The sequence below is a fragment of the Podarcis filfolensis genome (assembly GCF_964270895.1).
Source record: "Podarcis filfolensis genome assembly, chromosome: 2".
In the NCBI taxonomy this organism is placed as follows: Eukaryota; Metazoa; Chordata; class Lepidosauria; order Squamata; family Lacertidae; genus Podarcis; species Podarcis filfolensis.
This window is the reverse complement of record NC_139605.1, coordinates 98604126-98626331: the sequence shown is the minus strand read 5'-3', so window position 1 is coordinate 98626331 and position 22206 is coordinate 98604126. Positions and strand designations below refer to the sequence as shown.

General features: G+C 44.5%; 1 long non-coding RNA gene across 3 annotated transcripts; it reads left to right on the top strand.

The window, feature by feature from the left end:
• The first annotated feature begins 2382 nt into the window (after positions 1-2382).
• Positions 2383-21938, top strand: LOC310755746. 3 transcript variants are annotated; one of them, XR_014544500.1, is made up of 4 exons: positions 2383-2533; positions 20114-20260; positions 21280-21399; positions 21626-21938. It is a non-coding gene; the product is annotated as an uncharacterized lncRNA (long non-coding RNA). The 3 variants fall into 3 exon arrangements; XR_014544501.1 differs by lacking the exon at positions 2383-2533 and adding an exon at positions 9176-9307; XR_014544502.1 differs by lacking the exon at positions 2383-2533 and adding an exon at positions 9176-9307 and having other exon boundaries at positions 21544-21938.
• Positions 21939-22206: the final 268 nt, after the last annotated feature.

Sequence of the window (22206 nt, the reverse complement as noted above, 5' to 3'; positions counted from 1 at the left end):
CAGTGGAACTTTCTAAATGCTCGGGGATTTAAACCTAGGTCTCTACACTCCAACTACTGAACCACATTGATCCTCTGCTGTATAACAGCTCGCTTGCTCTCTCCATCCCCAGAAAGTAGTGCAGTGCATTGTTCATTTACTCCCAGACTTGCTACCGTTCCAATTGCTGTTGACATTAATAAATGCTTTGCTATAACTTGGGCATAGCATTAAACACACTGCTTTCAGTCCTTTTTATTGTAGCCTAGGGCATCTGTTGATTAAACCCAACACTGTGGTCTAAACCACTGAGCCTAGGGCTTGCCAATTGGAAGGTCAGCGGTTCGAATCACCACGACGGGGTGAGCTCCCGTTGTTCGGTCCCAGCTACTGCCTACCTAGCAGTTCGAAAGCACGTCAAAGTGCAAGTAGATAAATAGGTACCGCTCCAGCAGGAAGGTAAATGGCATTTCCGTGCACTGCTCTGGTTTCGCCAGAAGCGACTTAGTCATGCTGGCCACATGACCCAGAAAATCTGTCTGCGGACAAACGTCGGCTCCCTCAGCCAGTAAAGCGAGATGAGTGCCACAACCCCAGAGTTGTTCGCAACTGGACCTAACTGTCAGGGGTCCTTTACCTTTACCATTACTAGCCATGTGACACACCTTCCTCAACTGTCTTTTAGTGAAGCCCAAACACACAATCCTCCTATTGTCACACGGGGTGGTAGAATAAGCACGCCATAGGAAACATTGTTAGGATTATTTATCAACAATCTGTGGCAGCAATCTTTCAAATATCACCACAACCATTCAGATACTCTCTCACGCGCTCTCTAAGGAAACCCAACTGGCATATAAGGCGATCACAGACTACTCTGTGCCGTTAATGAAGCCCTTGTCGTTGCAATAGTTTTTACCCATTCTTGATTCCTTCAGACACCAGCTTTTAGAAAACAATCATCAATCGTTGAATGGTGCATTGTTCCTTATTTGGCATTTTCTTTGCCTCTGCAAACTACAGTATGCTACCATAGGAAAGCAACTGGGGTGAGATGTTTTCCTCTTATGAAGAACCTAAATAGTACAATGACAATCTAGGAACCTCAGAATATGCAGCTTGCTAAATTCAGTTATAATTCAGGTATACAGAGGGGCATTGCTTACAATGCCATTTTATTTTATTATTCTCGATTGGGATAATATACTTCTCCCCTTTCGAAAAACAAAAACACCCTTCCGCAATTAAAAAGGGAGAGAGGGACCCCTTTGTAGCAAAACTATTATCTTCATCTCTATGAAATAATTTTATGCACGTGCTTAAAAAGCAATTGAAAATTATTTAGCAACGCCCTGTTCTCTGATAGTATCTCCTTTTGACACATAGCAAAGTTGCACCAGGTGGAAAGAATATTGCAGTCTAGTGTAGCAAAGAACAGCAGCACCCAGGAAATGTCGGAGTCTCTCACAAGCAAGGGAAGACCCTTCTGTTAAGACGTGATACTTCCCGTGGGGCATAAAAAGAGATTTAAACCACCAGCTGACAAAAATAATTGACTGTTTGCGGCCAATATTGCTGGCTTTGGCTGAGCTCCACCCCTGCCAGGAACACTGCTGTACAGGTGGCAGTCCCTAGTAAATCTCTGGAGACCAGAGCCACTGCCCTAGAATACGTTTCCTCATGCAGGGAACCTTATGCAACAGCTCAAGCACGTCAACTTAACAAGGAAGGGATGAAGTAGTTTATAGGGAAAGTATAGGATTATAGACCTAGAGTAAAATTAGGGAGAGAAAACAATAGCAAATCATCTCACTGTTCATCAGATGTTGCCGCACATTTGGGCAACGATTGTTGTGAAATCCCATCCATATATATCCAAGGAGCAGGGAAAACTCAGTTTGGTACTGTGGAAAGCGTTGGGGCAAGAGGCGGAAATATAGATACCATACAAAGGTTACCTCATGGTATCGCAGTGTCAACACACGTTTGTTGGAACAAATGCAGAACTAGTTACGTTTTTTAAATACCCAAGAGACATTGAATCACAATTCCTTAGTCAATAGATAGGTTTGCACTGGGGGGGGGGGGCTACCTGCCTCTTTTGGTCTCTATGATTCTACACATACATATACAATTTTATATATTCGGTGTACAAAATACACACCTGTCAACATACCCATAATGCCTGAAGCATATTTGTGAGTTTCTAACCAGACAGGGAAATAAGCCAGGAGTGCTAAGATTCATTCATTCAGTTTTCAAATAATTGTTTCCTTAGGTGAAGACCTATTTCAGATGCTGGGCTCACAATATTGCTTTCAGCACAAAGTAATCTGGACATGAAGACAAGAGTGTCGTCTTCTGTTCATTGTCAAGCTTTTAATTATTTCTCCTTACCTTCTGTTTCATGAACTTCGTTGTATTTTCTGATGCAGTTCTGAAGAAAAGAAATGTGTTTCAGATATCCGGGTTAAGTAGCCAGTGCATTGGTTTGTCTTAAGCATACAGAGTCCTTCAACGAAGAGGTCTTGAGGTTGAACATCCAGCATTTCCTGTACGTATCTTGAAACATGACGTATTGGGCTCACTCCCTTACAGGTCTTGTCCAGTCTTTGGGATAGGAAGATGCCATTTCAACCGGTTTCTTCTTCTTCTTCTTTCACAACCAAACTTTGTCATGGCCCCAGTGCAGCTAGTGGAGTCTCCAGCATATACTCCCAGGAGCCAGCAAGGCCTTCACCACAGCTAGTAGATCAATAGCGCATTTCCCAGGCATCAGATTGCCAACTTTGACAAAAAGGAGGGGGTGGGATGCAGATGCTCAAATGATGGAACTGAAAATAAAAACAAAAGCCCATTGCAAACAGAGAACTAGCACAATCCCTACCAAGTTAATGAACTATATTGATAAGCTGATTTATAACCTGGAGGAAAAAGAGAGAGCCAAGCTTAACAGACCTGAGTGTGCTAGTCCTACAGGTAGAGAGGCCTAAGGGGCAAATGGAACCAGATTGGGGGTTAATGCCAGCAGCAATTGCGGTCAGCCGGCTGTTGCCTCTGTCCTTCTAGCAGCAGGGAAGTGAGGCAGGAGAGTACCACCATCTGATCTTTTATAGCTCTTTGTTTATTAGCTGTGTGCCCCTATTTCATAAGGCAGTGCTTGCTAAGAGAGCACATGAAGGAAGGAATGATGAAGATGACTATTAGCTCTAGTCGAAGGACACCTTTTCTTAAGCCTCTTTCATAGCAGCAGGCATGGAGGAACAGCCTAGCAATTGTTCTCTCAAATGTCACCTTTCTGTATAGGCCACTGTGCCGGCGAAACCATGCTCTTGTTGGAAGGCTCTATTTTTTTCCATTTTTTTTTTCTTTACCCATTAAAAAAAAATAACTTTGCTATTCTGCACATATCTCCAAAGACTGACAAGGGATGCTTTTCTTCTTTTCCCAGCTGCCCTCTTCATCCTCTTTCCCCCTCCCTCTTTTCTTTTTCTACCCCCCTTCTTCACACAGTTTGAACAATTTGTCTCTGTTCTATCACATTCCTGCGCAGTCCATTCTTTAGGTGCCCTGCATAAGATTTACACTTGGTGGAAGAACGGTAAGTAGGGAGGGAGGCGGGAGGAGTGGAAGGTAATACAAGGACTACATTTAGATAGAGCAGGAAAGTGAACCGAACGTAGTCCAAGATTGTTGTGCCATCAATTTAATACCTGAGTGAGGAAAACAAAGAGCCTTCAGAGAATTTGTGACCCTTCCCCCATCCCGAAGGGAACTGAGGGAAAGATTTTTTTTATTTTTTTTAAGGGTTGAAAGGAAAGGCACATAACATAATTAAAGCCTTCCAAGTCATTTCTTGAGGGGACAATATGTGATGATAGAGAACCACACAGGTTAATTGTACCGCTGGTATTCGCCTTATTATTAAAATGCTTTGGCATGAGGAAAATATCCTGCACCAGTGTTCCAAAACCCCTTCGATGCAGATGCTTCTGCTGAGGGTGGTTCAGGCAGATGTTGCGAGTGGGTGTTGTCGTAGATATAAAAAACAATGCCCTTAATAAAACCTAATACAGTGGTACCTCAGGTTACATACGCTTCAGGTTACATATGCTTCAGGTTACAGACTCTGCTAACCCAAAAATAGTACCTCGGGTTAAGAACTTTGCTTCAGGATGAGAACAGAAATCGTGCTCCGGCAGCGTGGCGGCAGTGGGAGGCCCCATTAGCTAAAGTGGTGCTTCAGGTTAAGAACAGTTTCAGGTTAAGAACGGACCTCCAGAACGAATTAAGTACTTAACCTGAGGTACCACTGTATAGAGAATCGTTGACAGTGCTATTTTTCTAGAAAAAGAGGTGTGGGAACTCACCATGAATACCTCCCTTGTTCTCTCAGAATTGCATTGGTGCCCACCTGAGAGGTGCCAGAACTGAGTTTCAGCAAGTTCTGGCTGCAAAAAATAAATAAATCCTGATCATAGAACTGTAGATTTGGAAGAGACCTGGGGGGGGGGGGGTCATCTAATCTAGTGGTTCCCAGCCAGGAGCCCTGGGATATTCCATGGGGGCCACAGTTGAAAATTGCATAAATGGGGCTGCCACAGCACGAGGCTAGGGGGCCACAGAAGGAAATGAGAAGTGCTGGGGGGGGACTTTTTTTATTAAAAAAATCCTGATTGGCCGGCTATCCGCTTGGCCAAGCACAAGTGGGTAAGGGGGCAGCCCACTAGGGCCTAGTGCTGCTTTTTGCCACATGCATTTTCTTGAGGCGTCCTGCTTTGTTTCCAGTGGGGACGGGAGTGTTTTGACCAGTAGAGCCCATGCCAGAACCCCCAGGTCAGGTAAGTGCAATGGTGGGGTGGCAATGGGTAGGGCTGGGCAAGCCAGAGCTGCTTGTTGCTGCTGCCAGTGCTGGGCTCGTTGGCAGCCTGGGCCTGACTCCTCAAGGTGCAGGGTGCAATCCACGCCAGCACCTAGAGGATTGGGGCCTTCAGATGTTGCTGAGGGGAGCAGGGCTCATTGGCAGTGGCAGCCTGGCTCTGCAAGGTGAAATCCACCTCCGGAGTCATCTGGTGCTGCTGACTTGCATCTAGTAAATAACTGTCTACTCAGAAGAAAGCCACACTGAGTCCAGTGGGCTTTACTCCCAGGTAAGGGTGTGTGGGGCTATAGTGTTTTATCTAGGCAGCCAGGGCTCCTCCAGATGACAAGATCTTTTTGCACCAGGTCAGTGAGGACCGCTCGCTTTTTAGAATTGTCCCATATATACAGAACTCCCTTTGCACCTTTTGGACTCCCTGTAGGTTTCGCCCTCTGCGTCAAATAATTGGGGTCAAATAAGCGTTGTTTTCTTTTTATAACACATGGAAGATGGATCTCCCTCAGGAGGTGCTGGACTCTCCTTCCTTGGAAGTTTCTAAGCAGAAGCTTTACTCCCAGGTAAGGGTGTGTGGGGCTATAGTGTTTTATCTAGGCAGCCAGGGCTCCTCCAGACGACAAGATCTTTTTGCACCAGGTCAGTGAGGACCGCTCGCTTTTTAGAATTGTCCCATATATACAGAACTCCCTTTGCACCTTTTGGACTCCCTGTAGGTTTCGCCCTCTGCGTCAAATAATTGGGGTCAAATAAGCGTTGTTTTCTTTTTATAACACATGGAAGATGGATCTCCCTCAGGAGGTGCTGGACTCTCCTTCCTTGGAAGTTTCTAAGCAGAAGCTGGATGGCCACCTGTCATGGATGCTTTAGCTGAGTTTCCGACATTGCAAGGGGTTGCACTAGAAAGATGATTCTATGTTTTTCTGCTTCAACAAAATTTCATTATATTCCTTTCATTTTATGTAATTGTATTTTGTATAAATAAATAAAAATTATAAATAACACATGTTCTATTTACAAACAAAACATTTAAATAGCTAGCTTTCTACTAGTAGGACGGTGGGGGCATAGCCAGGATTTTTGTTAGGAGGGCAGACATTTGGGAGGTGGGGGGCAGATCCTCAGATTTGTATTGATTTTTACTTATCTGGTGGGCAGCTATGCCCATGGAGGGGGCCACAGTCCGAAAAAGGTTGGGAAAACACTAATCTAATCCAACGAAGCCAACTAAAGCATCCATGACAGATGGCCATCCAACCGTTGCTTTAAAAAACCTCCAGGAAGGAGTGTCCACAGCCTCCCAAGGGAGTTCATTCCATTGTCAAACAACTCTTACCATCAGAAGGTTCTTCCTGATGTTTCGTTGGAATCTCCTTTCTTGTAACTTGAAGCCATTGGTTTGAGTCCTATCTCCTCTCAGTCTCGTCTTTACCACACAAAACATACCAATCTTCCTCAACCATTCTTCATAAGGCTTGGTTTTCCAGACCCTTGATCATCTTGATCTCCGAGAACGTTATTTGTTAACAAAACTCCCTATGAAAGAATTCGTGGCTTAGACTGTTTTTTTAAAAAATTAATTAATACGCTACAGTGGTACCTCAGGTTAAGAACTTAATTCATTCTGGAGGTTAGTTCTTAACCTGAAACTGTTCTTAACCTGAGGTACCACTTTAGCTAATGGGGCTTCCCACTGTCACCACACCACTGCAGCGCGGTTTCTGTTCTCATCCTGAAGCAAAGTTCTTAACCCAAGGTACTACTTCAGGGTTAGTGGAGTCTGTAACCTGAAGTGTCTGTAACCTGAAGTGTCTGTAACCTGAGGTACCACTGTAAAGGTAAAGGTACCCCCTGCCCGTACGGGCCAGTCGTGACCGACTCTAGGGTTGCGCGCTCATCTCGCTCAAGGGGAGCCGGCGCCGTCCGAAGACACTTCCGGGTCATGTGGCCAGCGTGACGAAGCTGCAACTGGCGAGCCAGCACCAGTGCCACACACGGAAACGCCATTTACCTTCCCGCTATAAAGCGGTACCTATTTATCTACTTGCACTTAAGGGTGCTTTCGAACTGCTAGGTGGGCAGGAGCTGGGACCAAACGACGGGAGCTCACCCCGCCACGGGGATTCGAACCGCCGACCTTACGATCAGCAAGTCCTAGGCACTGAGGTTTTACCCACAGCGCCACCCGCGTCCCTGTACTTGATTGCAATTCTGCACCTACTTACCTGGGGGGTATGTTCCATTGAACTTTTAAAGGGCTAAAACAGGAAAGATTGGAACTTTAGAGACTAACTAATTTATTATGCTGTAAGCATTGATGAACTATGTGACCCCAGCTGCCCATTGGAAGATTTTTTTTTTTCAAAAAACCTTCTAACTGATGCCACACCTCAAGCAGCTACTTCTGGCATGGGTTTACTCCATTTCATTAAACTCTTAAATGTTTCCTTAAACGCTTCAGTTGCAAGAAATGTCAATAATTAAAACAAAAAGAGCAACGGTTGAGTGTGAAGTTGCTTTAAAATTCTGTTCCAACCCCCTTCCCCCATTGGTATCTTTTCAAGGTAATATCTAAAAAAAATAAGTTGCTGCCTTTGTAGTTTCACAATTATATGCAGTAAGATAAGCCAGTGCTGTTAAGCAATTACAGTTTGACCACTTTCCATTCCTGTCTCACCTCTTCTCAGTATTTTTTTTTCCTGGGTTGCTGTTCAAATACATTGCTCTCTACTCTTGATTAACCTCATTTAAACCAAAAGCATAAACTCCAGGTACTCTGTTTATTCCAAGCAATAAAGCCAGGATATTATTCTCTCCGATGACAAACGTGGATTAATTTTCAGCAGAGTTCCTTCAGCAAACTTTTAATACCGTGAATAGCTCTGCTATCAGATGACAGATAAAAGGACTGTCATATCTAAAGCTCATTTCATTTTTTGGCCCAATATAACACCAGCTTTCAAGGTGATGCAATTATGTTCCGTTGCCTTTTTAATTGTTATTCCTACTAGCTGGTGCATAAAATTCAATTAGTTCAATGCTATTCGATGTGAGTTTAAAAGGGGGGGGGATACACTGATGCTGCATCTATCGTGTATATCATCCATAAATTAACACGCAAGCCTCTAACACAGCAATCAAAACTATAAGTTGTCAGTGTAAATAACTCCAGAGTAAATTATACCAAGGTAATTCACACCCTCTTCCACACTTGGTTCAGGAGAGGGGCTACTGCCAGCTTAGCCACTCTGAGCCTGGCAGAGGGAAAACAAGCCTTTAAAATAGAGTTTCACTTACACCCTCCTTTTTGTCAGTGTTAACTTCAGCTGGGTTGTTAGAGAACGTGATCAAACTGAACAGAGTTTGGAACGGGGTAAGCAGGGCTGGTTTTAGGTTTGATGAGGCCCTAAGCTACTGAAGGTAATGGGGCCCTTTATATGTCCAGCTGTCCTTTGTCAACAACAAAGTTTTGTGTGCAGTTTTTTTTGTGTTGAATACATGCTTTATGGTGATTTATGGACCTAACAGGTATCTAAACCCATTTGCACATAACAAATAGGAGCCTACACAAACCAAAACATTGTTGCTGTATATAGGTTTTATTTTATTTGTTTTTGATCTTATGCAGTGGTACCTCGGGTTAAGTACTTAATTCGTTCCAGAGCTCCGTACTTAACCTGAAACTGTTCTTAACCTGAAGCACCGCTTTAGCTAATGGGGCCTCCTGCTGCTGCCGCGCCGCTGGAGCACGATTTCTGTTCTCATCCTGAAGCAAAGTTCTTAACCTGAAGCACTATTTCTGGGTTAGTGGAGTCTGTAACCTGAAGCACATGTAACCTGAAGCGTATGTAACCTGAAGCGTATGTAACCTGAGGTACCACTGTATTTTGGAAATGTACATCCGGGTGTTATTTTTCCTTTAAAAAAAAATTGGGGCCTCAAGAGAGTGGGGCCCTAAGCTATTGCTTGTTTAGGTTGTACGTAAATCCGGCACAGGGGTAAGTCTCCTCCCCACCACCACGCCCCTGTCATGCCCCTTTGGGGGACTAATCCTGACCCAGCTCAGCCAGTTTTGGCTGAGCCAGAACCAACTACTTCTGCCAGTGCATCTCTGGCTGAGCTGGGGTGAGAGACTTCAGCAGGCTGAGCCAGAGATCTTCCTGTTCCAAATTCCACCCATCCCAGTGGAGCTGGGCTTTGGATTGTTCCCTAAAATCATGTGATTTTATCATGCTTTTCATTTCATTTCATTTATTATTTCTTTATTGAATTTGTTGATCTTCCTCATAATGTCTCTCTCTCTCTCTCTGGGCATTAGTTTCTCATAGAGCAAAACAGATAACAGCTGCAGTCTCAGTACAAGGGAGCTCAAGCCAACTTGGCCTGCAGATGAAGGGTTATGGTTTGGCAGCAGAGCGCATCCTTAGCAGGTTCATTCTCCAGCACCTCCAGGTAAGACTGGGAGAAACCTTGGAGAGCCACTGCCACAGTACTAAGCCGTAACCTCCAATGTTTCTCTGATGAAAATAGGGACATCCTATTCCATAATAATGGAATGGGACGCAGGTGGCGCTGTGGTCTAAGGGCTTGCCGATCAGAAGGTTGGCGGTTCAAATCCCCGCGATGGGGTGAGCTCCCGTTTTTCAGTCCCTGCTCCTGCCAACCTAGCAATTCGAAAGCACATCAAAGTGCAAGTAGATAAATAGGTACTGCTCTGGCGGGAAGGTAAACGGCGTTTCCATGCACTGCTCTGGTTCGCCAGAAGCGGCTTAGTCATTCTGGCCACATGACCTGGAAGCTGTATGCCGGCTCCCTCGGCCAATAAAGCGAGATGAGCGCCACAACTCCAGAGTCGTCCGCGACTGGACCTAACGGTCAGGGTTCCCTTTACCTTTATTCCATAATAATAATAATAATAATAATAATAATAATAATAATAATAATTTTATTATTTACACCCTGCCCCAGCCACTCTGGGTAGTTTTCAACATATTAAAAACATAATAAAAAAATAAACATTCTTTTTTTAAAAAAAAAAACCCTTCCCTATACGGTGGTACCTCCAGTTACGAACTTAATCTGTTCTGGAGGTCCGTTCGTAACCGGAAACCGCTCGTAACATGAGGCGTGCTTTCACTAATGGTACCCCCTGCTGCTGCCGCACCGCCAGAGCTTGACTTCCGCTCGCATCCTGGGGCAAAGTTCGCAACAAGGGATATCTACTTCCGGGTTAGCGGAGCACGTAACCCGAAGCATTTGTAAGGGGGTGGTACATAACACAAGGTGTCACTGTACAGAGCTCCAACATTTCTCCAGTGAAAATAGGGGCGTCCTTAGGAAAAGCGGACATTCTGGGATCAAATCAGAAACTGGGATAGCTTCTGTAAATCCAGGACTGTCCCTGGAAAATAGGGCCACTTGGAGGGTCTGCGAACTGATATGGTATACAGCTGCTTCCTATGGGAAACTTAATGGGCATCAGCCAGCGAGACAGATAGGGAATGGCCCTGGCCCTATAGTAATAGGAACCCCAGTGCAGTTCCCAGTTCTGTCCCTGCATCTTTAAGAGCTAGGTGGACAGGAACAAAATTCAAAGCAGGTGGTGGTATGAAACATTCTGCTAAACTAGTGTAGCCTTCCAGAGGTGTCACAATTGTGATAAGTGCTGTTTAAACTTTACCCATAGCTAAACATCAAGTGTCAACAGTAGCTCATGCCCAAACTCTCCGCACAGGAGTAGGCAAACATCTAATCAAGAGAGGACATCAAAGCTGTGGTGCAAAGGAGATGGGAATGCTTTAACTCTCTAGTTCCCATGCTGTCTGGGCGCCTTTGAATAATTCACCTCCAGCTACCTGAGACAGGTATTTTATACCTAAAGCATCCCCATTCAGTGGTTTCTTGAGTGCTTATAATCCATTCAGAATCTTTCAAAACGCTACCAAATTTGCCAATTCTATGGCACGGCATTCCCCCACCCCATAACAGAAGCAATGGGCTTCTGCCCGTTGGGACTACTAGGGCAGAAGGTGAGGTGGCTACCAGTAGGTGGACGCGGGTGGTGCTGTGGTCTAAAGTGCTGATCCTCTTGGGCTTGCCAATTAGAAGGTCAGTGGTTCAAATCCCCACAACGGGGTGAGCTCCCGCTGCTCTGTCCCAGCTCCTGCCAACCTAGCAGTTCGAAAGCACACCAGTGCAAGTAGATAAACAGGTACCGCTGTGGCGGGAAGGTAAACGGCGTTTCCATGCGCTCTAGCTTCCGTCACAGCCTGAAAGCAAGATAAGCACCGCAACCCCATGGTCGCCTTTGACTGGACTTAACTGTCCCGGGGTCCTTCACCTTTACCTTGCCTTACCAGTAGGTGGAGCTAGGGCCAGTGACAGTCAGATCCAACTAAAATTCTAACTTTGCCTCCATCCTCTCCTCTACTGAATTGTACCCTGACATTGCAGGTGTCATCAATAAGACTAAGGCCTCACCCACACTTAACCTTGCTTTGCATTTCTAGGCACAGGTCTGGGCTTTCCAGATCCATGTCTGACAGCATTTGTGTTATTTTATTTTATTTTATTTTATTTTATTTTATTTTATTTTATTTTATTATTTTATTTTATTTTATTTTATTTTATTTTATTTTATTTTATTTTATTTTATTTTATTTTATTTTATTTTATTATTTTATTTTATTTTATTTTATTTTATTATTTTATTTTATTTTATTTTATTTTATTTTTGCCACAGCACTTTCCACACAAAATAACCCTGCTCTTTACCACTGAATCAGAGCAAATGACAATGCATGGAAAACCCAAATTGTGCTTCGGCAGCACATATACTAAAATTGGAAAACCCAAATTGTATACCCTCCAACATTTCTCCGATGAAAATAGGGACGTCCCATTCCATAATGATAATTTTACTGTTTATACCCCACACATCTTACAGGGTTGTCCCAGCCACTCTGGGCAGCTTCCAATTGCCTTCAGACAGCTCGGGGGTCGGATAACTCTGAATATGGCAGGTCAAAAGAAGAAGAAAAGGGCACACTGACTGGGAAAGCACGGGGACAAAAGGCCAGTGTGGGTGAACCCTAGGAAGGAGGAAGCTGACAGTCAGTACCATGCAGCTAGGATGACTGCAAAGAGGAAGGCAGGCAAAGCGGAACGAGGTTGGTGGGTCAATGCCCCATTCACTCTAGTAGGCCGACCTCCAAAGCATTGCTTGCAAGTTATGTGCTTAACGTAAGTTATGTGCATCAAGTTATGTGCATCAAACGTATTTCAGCTGTAGTGTGGACAGGGCTGTCTTTAGCATATGTGCTACTGGGGTGCAAAGATCCACCCAGTTTAGCCCCCACATTAACTTTTATTATGCCTTATGTCACTATTATCATTTGATAAATAATGCTCACACCTGCACAGCTCCAAAAGGAGTCTTTTTGTGTGTGTTTTGTTTTAAACCAGCTTTTCTAAAGATGATAAAGAACACATTGGGAGTCAGTGTAAAGACTCCATACATGCGCTTACGGTCATAGGGAGGTGTCTGAAAGATGAGACGGGCGGACATTGTGCGCATAAATGGGAGAGCCATCTCAGGCAGCCTTTCATTGCGGAAGCAACCTTATTTCTTAAGGAGCTGGGAGGGCCCTGGTGAGCGCACATATACGAGTTCTGGCACCTATGCGCACTCCCGTCGCTAAATAGGCGCATTCTCTTTCTGTCTGTCTCTCCCTCTTTCCTGTCACTCCCACTCCTCCCAGCTTTGGTGAGCGAGACTTTCCAGAGAGCTCTCCCTGCAGCGGCATTACCAGGCAGGTGGCGCAAGATTGGGCGGTTTTAGTGGCAGGCGCCTGGCGCCCCCCCAGAATTCAGTGACCGGGTGCCCCGCACCCCTTGCATCCCTTGGTAAAGATGGCCCTGAGTGTGGATACAGTGCACTTATATTTGTCCTCTAAAGTTCCTGCAGCAAGTGAAGTGGGAGAATCTCATCCACTGCATGGTCATCCCAACTCTTGTTTAAGTGCTAGGCAGCTGCATCCTAAATATCTGAAACAGAAAAGCTGGGATTTGTTTCCAGGGTTCCCTAGACAGAGAAAAACAGATAGGCACATTTGTTTTATGATTATTTTGTTGTTGTTGTTTTAAAAAAACACAACTTATGTTTCGCACTACTATTGAGACTGATGCCAATTCAATGTGTAAGCTTACAACCTGCAATGGCAGCCACTGCTGGTCACTTGGGAAGTTGAATGCCCATGTTGATCTGAGCGGCTCTCAGCCAGCACTGCCACAGGCAGGATTCAGCTTCCAACGTACTGAATCTTGAGCCCAAAATTAGAACACACCATCAGCCCACCTCAGGCTGGGAGCCCATGTGTAAATAGGTCCCTTTTTTCAACTATAAAAAACAGTTAGTGGGTTTTGTCTGCTTTAAACAGCTGAGTGTTCATTAGGCGTCTGTCCGTTAATTCCAGAGTCCCTTAGATCCAAACGCATCACCCTAGAATTAGTTCACATAAGAATCCTGTCAGCACACAAACCCAGATGATTTGGAATGATCTCAAGAAAGGTTGAAAAACACCATCTGCCAGATTTTTTTAAAAAATCATCATCATCATCTCCCCCTCCCCCACATTAAATATACATGCATTTGAAGTTCACAGTGTCTTTTATTAATCAATACCAAATAATCCTAAGATAAACTGTGCAATGAACTTTCTAATGAGAACATATGGCAGAGCAGACTGATAGTGTTCTGCCTTTCACGTGCAAAGGTAATATTTATGAACACACAGCAGGGTTGCTGTTTTTAAGAAGCCAGTAAATCTTTATATACTGAAATACAGGCTTTCAGACTTTCATTTTTGTGTGTTAGAAGTATTAACATAGTTCTGTCATACCTAGGTAGACTTGGGACTAGCACAGCAATAATGCCTTTAGGAATTAAAGGTAAAGGTAAAGGGACCCCTGACCATTAGGTCCAGTTGCAGATGACTCTGGGGTTGTGGTGCTCATCTCGCTTTATGGGCCAAGGGAGCCGGCATACAGCTTCCGGGTCATGTGGCAGCATGACTAAGCCACTTCTGGCGAACCAGAGCAGCGCACGGAAACGCCGTTTACCTTCCCGCTGGAGCGATACCTATTTATCTACTTGCATTTTCACGTGCTTTCGAACTGCTTGGTTGGCAGGAGCAGGGACCGAGCAACCGGAGCTCACCCCGTTGCAGGGATTCGAACCGCTGACCCTCTGATCAGCAAGCCCTAGGCTCTGTGGTTTAACCCACAGTGCCACCCACGTCCCTATCTTTAGGAATTAGGGTGCACCAAATATTTTCCACTGTTTTTTATTAGTGCCGTTTTCTTTCTCCTTTCGCAATGTCCTTGACCTTGTTCGAAGCACCATTTAATCTGATTGCCTGTGATGGCATGTGGCATTGTTCACAGATGTTCATAATGTTATCAGATCAGATGTAGTGTTGTGATGTCATCAGCACTCTTATCACTCTGTCAGGGCAAGTGTGGCTAAGAGCAGAGAAAGAAAATGGTGCCCTGGAGCCAAATTCAGGGGAAGAACACAGGGCAATGGGATGACATTCATTCTTAGCATCCAATCCATTCAAAATGGGAGGTGCTCTTCACCATTCAAGAAAACAAACACAAAAGGAAACATTAGACTCAGTACCAAAAGATTTTAAAGGGCTGCGCACCTCACAGACCATAGATACTCTCTTCAAGTTATTTCCTTTACTTGCCAAGTAACTTCAAGTTATTTCCTTTACTTGCCAATTTCCTTTACTTGCTCACTTGCCAATGGGGACAGCTGAAAAATATCAAATAGAAAAAGCAGCCATCTTGTCAAACCTCATCCACCTTAAAGCTCCTACACACTGCACTCATAAATCACCTCTGTGAGGTCCCTGAGGAATGCTGCTCATTCTTCACAAGGACTTTAACCACTCAGTGCAAACAACGAGGCAAGCATTCCTGGGAGACCATGCGCAGGGAGGCAGAGGAGAGAGGCCAGGCCTAATCAATCTGGCAGACTTTCCCACACTTTCTGCTATCCGTTTTTATCTGTGTTGTAACCCAACATGTCAAGGACTTTCGGATGGTGCCAAAGGTGGCTTTCTGACCCAATATGCTCTGACACTGACACTTTCACAGGGTTCAGCCTCCTGCGCCTGAGAAGCAGTTTTAAAGGTGGTAAATCTGCTCACAGGGGTGGGGAGTATGAATATATCCCTTGTAGATCCGCATACCTATGGCAGCTGCTGAAACTGCTTCAGATTATTCTACCTGGCAAGCAAGGAAATCAATCCTGATGCACCTGCTCCAGAAACCTGCCTGCCTGCCCCTAAGTGGTAGTGCCAAAACCAATAGCAATCAGGGGTAAGACTGGATAGGAAGGAAGTGAGCTCAGTCTGAGAAGACAGCTTGTCAGAGGTAAGGGTTGAGAGATGAGCCATCTCTGTGAAGGGGGAGTTGCACAGGAGTTTCCTGGTGATAGATCTCATCTCATAACTCAAAAATGTGTGAGCACATTCTCTGGAAAAGGCAGGGGAGCGAAATGCTGTGGAGATTGTTTTTTTGAGCTGACGTCTCCAAATTGTATATACAAAGCAATGCTAAAGTCAGTGTTGTGGGGAAAGGTTGAAAGGCAAGGAAGATTAGCATGACATCAGCCACACTCTGGAGTGAATGATTGGCCATTTCTGAGGTGGGAAAAGGAGTTTGCATGAGAAACAGGGTGCATGAATGTTTTATTGTAAAAAAACAAACAAACTGAAAGTTGTACTATGTTTTGTGGGATGTGATACATAAGTAGCAGTCAAGTACAAAATTCCATGTTTTCCTAGAGAGGACATGCGGGGGAATGTTTGGTCCAGCCAGTTGAAAACTTCCTGTTTCCTCCTGGCTGGGACATACTTTCTTTTGCATGTGACTAGACTAGAGGTGGGCGTGACCTTATCTGTCCAGATAACAGAAGGGCAAGTCAAGCAGCACACCTCCTCTCTTTGATTTCCTCCATCTTTAGAGCAGCAACTTTTAGCTAGAGATGCTCTGTTGGCTTCCAGCCAAAAGAGGACACTGGGACTATCTCCATATGGGATAGATCCACATGTATATACTTTGTAACTAAGTCTGCCTTCAGGGATCCAACTGTGAACTGATGATGTGAGTAAACTTTTTTTATATACAGTGGTACCTCGGGTTAAGAACTTAATTCGTTCCAGAGGTCCATTCTTAACCTGAAACTGTTCTTAACCTGAAGCACCACTTTAGCTTATGGGGCCTCCCTCTGCCGCCACGCTGCCAGAGCACGATTTCTGTTCTCATCCTGAAGCAAAGTTCCTAACCCGAGGGTTAGCTAACCTATTTCTGGGTTAGCGGAGTCTGTAACCTGAAGCGTCTGTAACCTGAAGCATATGTAACCCGAGGTACCACTGTACTTTACACAAGATTGTGGCGTGTTTATTCTTTTAAGAGGGATATAAGGGAGCTTACCAGGAACCTAATATTGAGAGGCTTAAACAAGCCTGCAACCAGCTATCTGCTGTGCATTCAAAGGGGGAATGTGAAACTCTGCTAAGTAAAGGAACTTGCTAGCACAAGTTAGGAAGGATATTAATAAACAATATATCCTCTCCTGCCTCCCTGAACATTCCCACATGTTCTACCAAACCATTGTTAGGACACAAGATTGTCAGTGTTGATCGGTTTGAGAGTTGGTGATGATCTGATCTCAGGCCCAGCCCCAAACATTTTACTGTCATGAGAGAAGGACAAAGGGGCACCCACCCACTTACTTTTTATGTACAGAAACTAGTGGGCACCTCACTATCACCTCCTAGCATCTGCCAACCAAGTCAGATGGCTTACTCTGCCTAATGGCTGGGCCACTGGTCCTGTCCTGCCATGGACTGGTCCTGCCTTATATCCAAGAGGCCCTCAAACACCTTTTGAAGTCTATGAGCTCATCCACACTTCCACTGGTGCCATACCTAAAAAGCACGGGGCCAAGAAGTTTTCCGCTCGACCCTCACTTTCTAGACTGAGTGGTATTCTCTTTGCCCCACTCCTTTCCCAGGGAAACCCCACTCTTTATCGATAGACCAGAACAAATGACAATCCAGGGGAAATCTTACTTGCTGTTTGCTGTTAAGATCCTTTTCTTAACACTGTGACAGTCCAGATTGGTGCTTAGCCTTGCAGCCTGAAGGTTAAAGGGCTGAGCTATGAGTAAGGAAGTCCCTGATTCAAATTTCATCTCGGCTATGAACTCACTAGACAAATTACAGTCTCTCAACCCTGATCTGCAATATGGGGGATAATAATGTCTCCTTACCTTACAGGGCTTTTTTGGTACATAATGCCTAAATATTAGGCAACAGCCCACTTTGCTACCGTCTCACTTCAGTATCATTCAGACGCTCAAGAGTTTGGTGCAACCCTGATCTTTGTTGCCTCTTTTCCACGGAAACGTTGGCTGAGGCTTACACTCTTCTTTACTCAGAAAACATGCCCTTTGCCACATCAATCCCAAATGTAGCAGCTTCGAAAAGCAAACAACAATCTCCAGGTTTGACACACTAGAGAGGAATCTGATCTTGATAGGAGAAGATGACCTATTACATCCTCTTTACTGAGAATGAAAGTGATGTTTTCCTTTCTCATCTGAAGCTATGTTTTAAAAAAAAATTTGCTTTGTAAAACTCTCTTCCTCCTGCATTGCAAACAGGAGTTTGGAGAAATGTGCCACCCCTCCAATCCTCCTAAAAGTGAATTATCTTCACCAACGTGCTAAAGGTGAATGGGGTCACTTCATATGAAACCACACCAACATGGGGCATTTTTTCTAAGGCTGGAATGTAGTATATATAAGTGTGTCTGATCTCTGCAACCAACCTGTATGTGCCATGAGTTAGTCCTGTCTGGGTGATCCAGCACTCTCTCTGTGTGTGTTAGGGCTGGGCAGTATATCAATATATCGTCCAAAGCCAGTTTGAAGTCCATATCATGATAACAGTCTCATAATTTTGACCTGGCAATTATCGTGAATCATGATGTGTGTATGTGCCATGCAAAAATCACAATGTGGGAAAAACCGTGAAGCCAGCCGATGCTTCCCTTGATTCCTGCAGCCTCTGTTAACTCTGCTGGCTCAGCAGTTCCCTTTCTCATTCAGGGAGCAGTGAATCGCAAGAGCAAGTGCCAGAAAATATCACAATGCAGGGAAACCGTGAAGCCAGTCAATGCTTCTACATAGCTCCATCCTTATTTCAGACATATTGGTGATATATTGGTGATATATATATTGTGATGTTTAGCTGGTGAGATATCACGATGTTGAAAACCAGATATCGCCCCAGCCCATGTGTGTGTGTGTGTCCTGCTCTGCTGTTAATCATAAGCCATCCTGGAAGTTGTGACACTGAAGGAGTAGGAGATCAAGTGTTTCAAACCAACAAGGGAGGGAGGGTGGCAGAGGAGCCATTCCTGACTCCTTGCATCTCTGATGCAGACCCAGAACCTGCTTGCAGGCTTCCCATAGACATCTAATTGGACGGTGTGAGAACGGTATGCTGAACCAGGGCCTTTGAATTGATAATGCCAGGTTCTATTCACATTCTTGTGATGAGCTTTTGGTCAATTTGTTCCCTGGATGTCCAAGTGCAACAGATTATCTACTAGAACGCCAAGTCCCTAACCGTGACTTGTCTTTCAAGAAGACATCCTTTCACTTTCTTTATTTTGCAACTGATTACACAGGAAATTCAAGCTTGAACAGCTTCCCCATTGACAGATATAGGAGCACAAGGCCGGCAGCATCTCAGAAGAGTGGAAGTCCTGACAGTATCAGGGCTTAAGGACTTAATTAATTGGGCTGGTAATATTGCACAGAGTGTTCTGAATCTCTTGACAGATCTTTCACTGTTCCTTATCTGCAGCCTAAGGATAATACTTATCCTTCTTGCTTGCTGGAATGTAAAAGAAAACACATAAATCTTACATAATTTAGGCAGAGTTTTTCTCTGCAAGGAGTGGGAACAGGCAAGGAAGTTACATCTTATTCCCATCAGCATATTTGGACCATCTAGTATAAATCCACCATTAATACACTGTTATTGTGTCAATGGTGTGCTGCAAATGATGTGTTGCAAAAAAACACTCCCCAAAAAGAGAAAGAAAAATCTGAAGGTGTCCATACTTTAAAAGCAACCTATTCATTGATGGAGAGTTGTCACTGAAATTTTGGCTGAAGCAAAGTTTACACCATCTTCAAGGGTCTCCTCTCAAGCAGAACCTCTGGGGATTTTTAAGGGGAACCCCAAGAGTTTCACATTGGTGGAATTTCTTGGTGCATACAGTTCTAATGCAGATTTATATCATCCATATGCTATTTTTTTACAATTGTACTTTGGGGTGGGGGGCGGATAAGAGACATAGCATTTCCCATTAAATATGTCATCAGTAACTCCCAAATGCGTGGGTGCCCTTTGTTGGCCATACCACTCGTAGTACAGTGGTACCTCAAGTTAAGTACTTAATTCATTCCGGAGGTCCCTTCTTAACCTGAAACTGTTCTTAACCTGAAGCACCACTTTAGCTAATGGGGCCTCCTGCTGCCGCTGTGCCGCCGGAGCACTATTTCTGTTCTCATCCTGAAGCAAAGTCTTAACCTGAGGTAATATTTCTGGGTTAGTGCAGTCTGTAACCTGAAGCGTATGTAACCCGGATTAATTTCACATGTGTAGGGGGGGGCCTGGAGGGAGAGATGGAGGGGGAACAGGAGACAGCAAAAAAATGGATGGAGGTTTGGAAGGAGTGCACGGGGGGAGCAGGAGAAACACAGCAGTTGTGATCTTTGCTCTGGGGCCCCACACATTCTCATTCACGCTAAGCCATATTTTGGCTTAGCATTATGTGCGAACAGGGTCAGTAAATCGGGTGGTAGTTGCTTCCAAAGCATGCTTTCGTGACTTGAATAGCGAAATGGCTAAGTAACATTTGGCAGGAGAGAATACACCCCTTATTACTAAAACCTTTAAAATACTAATCAGCAGGCTCTTAGTTCATTCAAGCAGAATTATTTTCAGTGAAGGTTGAAGCGGTTTATTTATTTCTCCATTGGAGTCCTTTAAAATTATTAGGACGCTGTTTATAAAATGGACCAAGAGAAGGAAGCAAAGGAAGGGAATGAAGGGACCAGAATTGGGTCTTTTCCAATGCCAATAAACCTATTTCTCTCCCTTATAGGAAAAAGGTTCCTGTGCAAATGTTAGCTTACATAGCCAGTCTCTGTACCGGCAGCCACCGCTGAGGCAAGGCCTCTTCACTTAACAGCACATTTGTCAGTAACAATGACTCCTTCCTTCTGTGGTTGGCAACACAGAATATGCAAAGGTAAGGATGAATGAAACAGATTGAAGTTATCATCATCCCGTCTCTAGATGTCCTGCTCAAGCAGCTGGGAATGGAATCTGGGCTCCAGAGCATGGGGTTAAACTGTTTTGTCAGTTTACCTCCAATGTTTGTCCCAATTTTTTACGGCGCAGCTAGAAATCAAGTTGAGAAGTCTCCCATGCCCTTCTCCAAGTGTTGAGGTCTGTCACGCAGATGCCAACCCTGGTATCTACCTCCCCTTAAGATACAAGGAACTGTATCATAGAATAGTGTTTCGACTCCCTGATCTTCCTCATCCCTTTGCATTTATGGGCAAAGCTGCTAAGTGTAACGGAGGTCTTATCCAGGCTTCCTTTTGTGCCTCGCTTCTAGGCACAGGTTCACGTTTGTCGTGTCCAACTCCAGCCACTCCCCCCCCCCCCGACAGCACTTTCCCCCCTTTGCTCCACTGAACTGGAGCAAACAGCAATCCATGGGGAACTCAAATTCCTGTACAGTGGTACCTCTGGTTACGTACTTAATTCGTTCTGGAGGTCCGTTCTTAACCTGAAACTGTTCTTAACCTGAAGCACCACTTTAGCTAATGGGGCCTCCTGCTGCTGCTGCGCCGCCGCTGCACGATTTCTGTTCTCATCCTGAAGCAAAGTTCTTAACCTGAGGTAATATTTCTGGGTCAGCGAAGTCTGTAACCTGAAGCATATGTAACCTAAAGTGTATGTAACCCGAGGTACCACTGTATACAGTCATATCTTGGAAGCCGAATGCCTTAGAAGTTGAACAGTTTGACTCCTGAACGCCGCAAACCCGGAAGTGAGTGTTCTGGTTTGCGAATGTTCTTTGGAACCCGAATGTCCAGCGTGGCTTCCTCAGCTTTTAATTGGCTGCAGGAAGTTCCTGCAGCCAATCGGAAGCTGTGCTTTGGTTTCCGAACATTTTGGGAGTTGAACAGACTTCCGGAACGGATTCCGTTCGACTTCCGAGGTACGACTGTATTCTGATTTTGCTTTGAATTTTCACAGGGAAAGCACCAGGATAAAAAGGAAAGGAACGCACACAAGGCACAGCATGGATCTGTGCCTAGAAATTGTGGGGCAAAAGTTAAGTGTGGGTGAGCCCTGACTCAGCTGCAATTCACCAAGGTGTGTATATTACAAACAGAGCAGAAGGGATGGAGCTGTTCTAGAATTTAGGCCAAGACCCCTTCGTGTTTGGGGGTGGGATGTCAGTTTACTGCAGATCGCTGAAAATCTTGGCCAACATTTTTTCTAAAAACCTAACTGCAGCTGTCACAAAGACTCAGATTGAACTCTTCCTCAAGAAAAAAACAATGTACAGGGTGAAATAAAAGGTTCTGAACATTTCCAGGCAAAATCCTCAAGTGGCAACACTTCAACACAGGCCTCTCCTAAGTCAAGTGAACAGTGACGGCATGGAACATATCAAGCTATTTTTCTGTGTGTTTGGAATTCACCTCCTGATCGCATATCCTATCCTGGAAGAATCAACGCTAGACAGTTCATGCAGTGCTTTAAGTTGCTTTTAGCCCTTCTAATACCAGACATTGAAGTTGTTTTGATTCCAAACAATGAAATGAATTGCTTCAATAAACAGCTAGTACTATATAGACCTGTGGTGCCAATTCAAAGCACTTTGTAATAAATCCATGTTTGCATTTCAAGGATAATAGCAAGCTGAATTATTCCTATTTAAAAGACAATGGCAATCCTTTTCCCGACTATTCTTGGCACAGGTGTACATACACTATTTAGAAGCCAGTGTGGCATAGCGATTCGAGTGTTAGATCAGGGCTTGGAATACACAAGTTCAAATCCTCACTCAGCCAGAAATCTGAATGAATGACCTTGAGCCAGTCACACATAGTCAGTGCCGGATTTACGTATAAGCTAAACAAGCTATGACTTGGGGCCCCACTCTCTTGGGGGCCC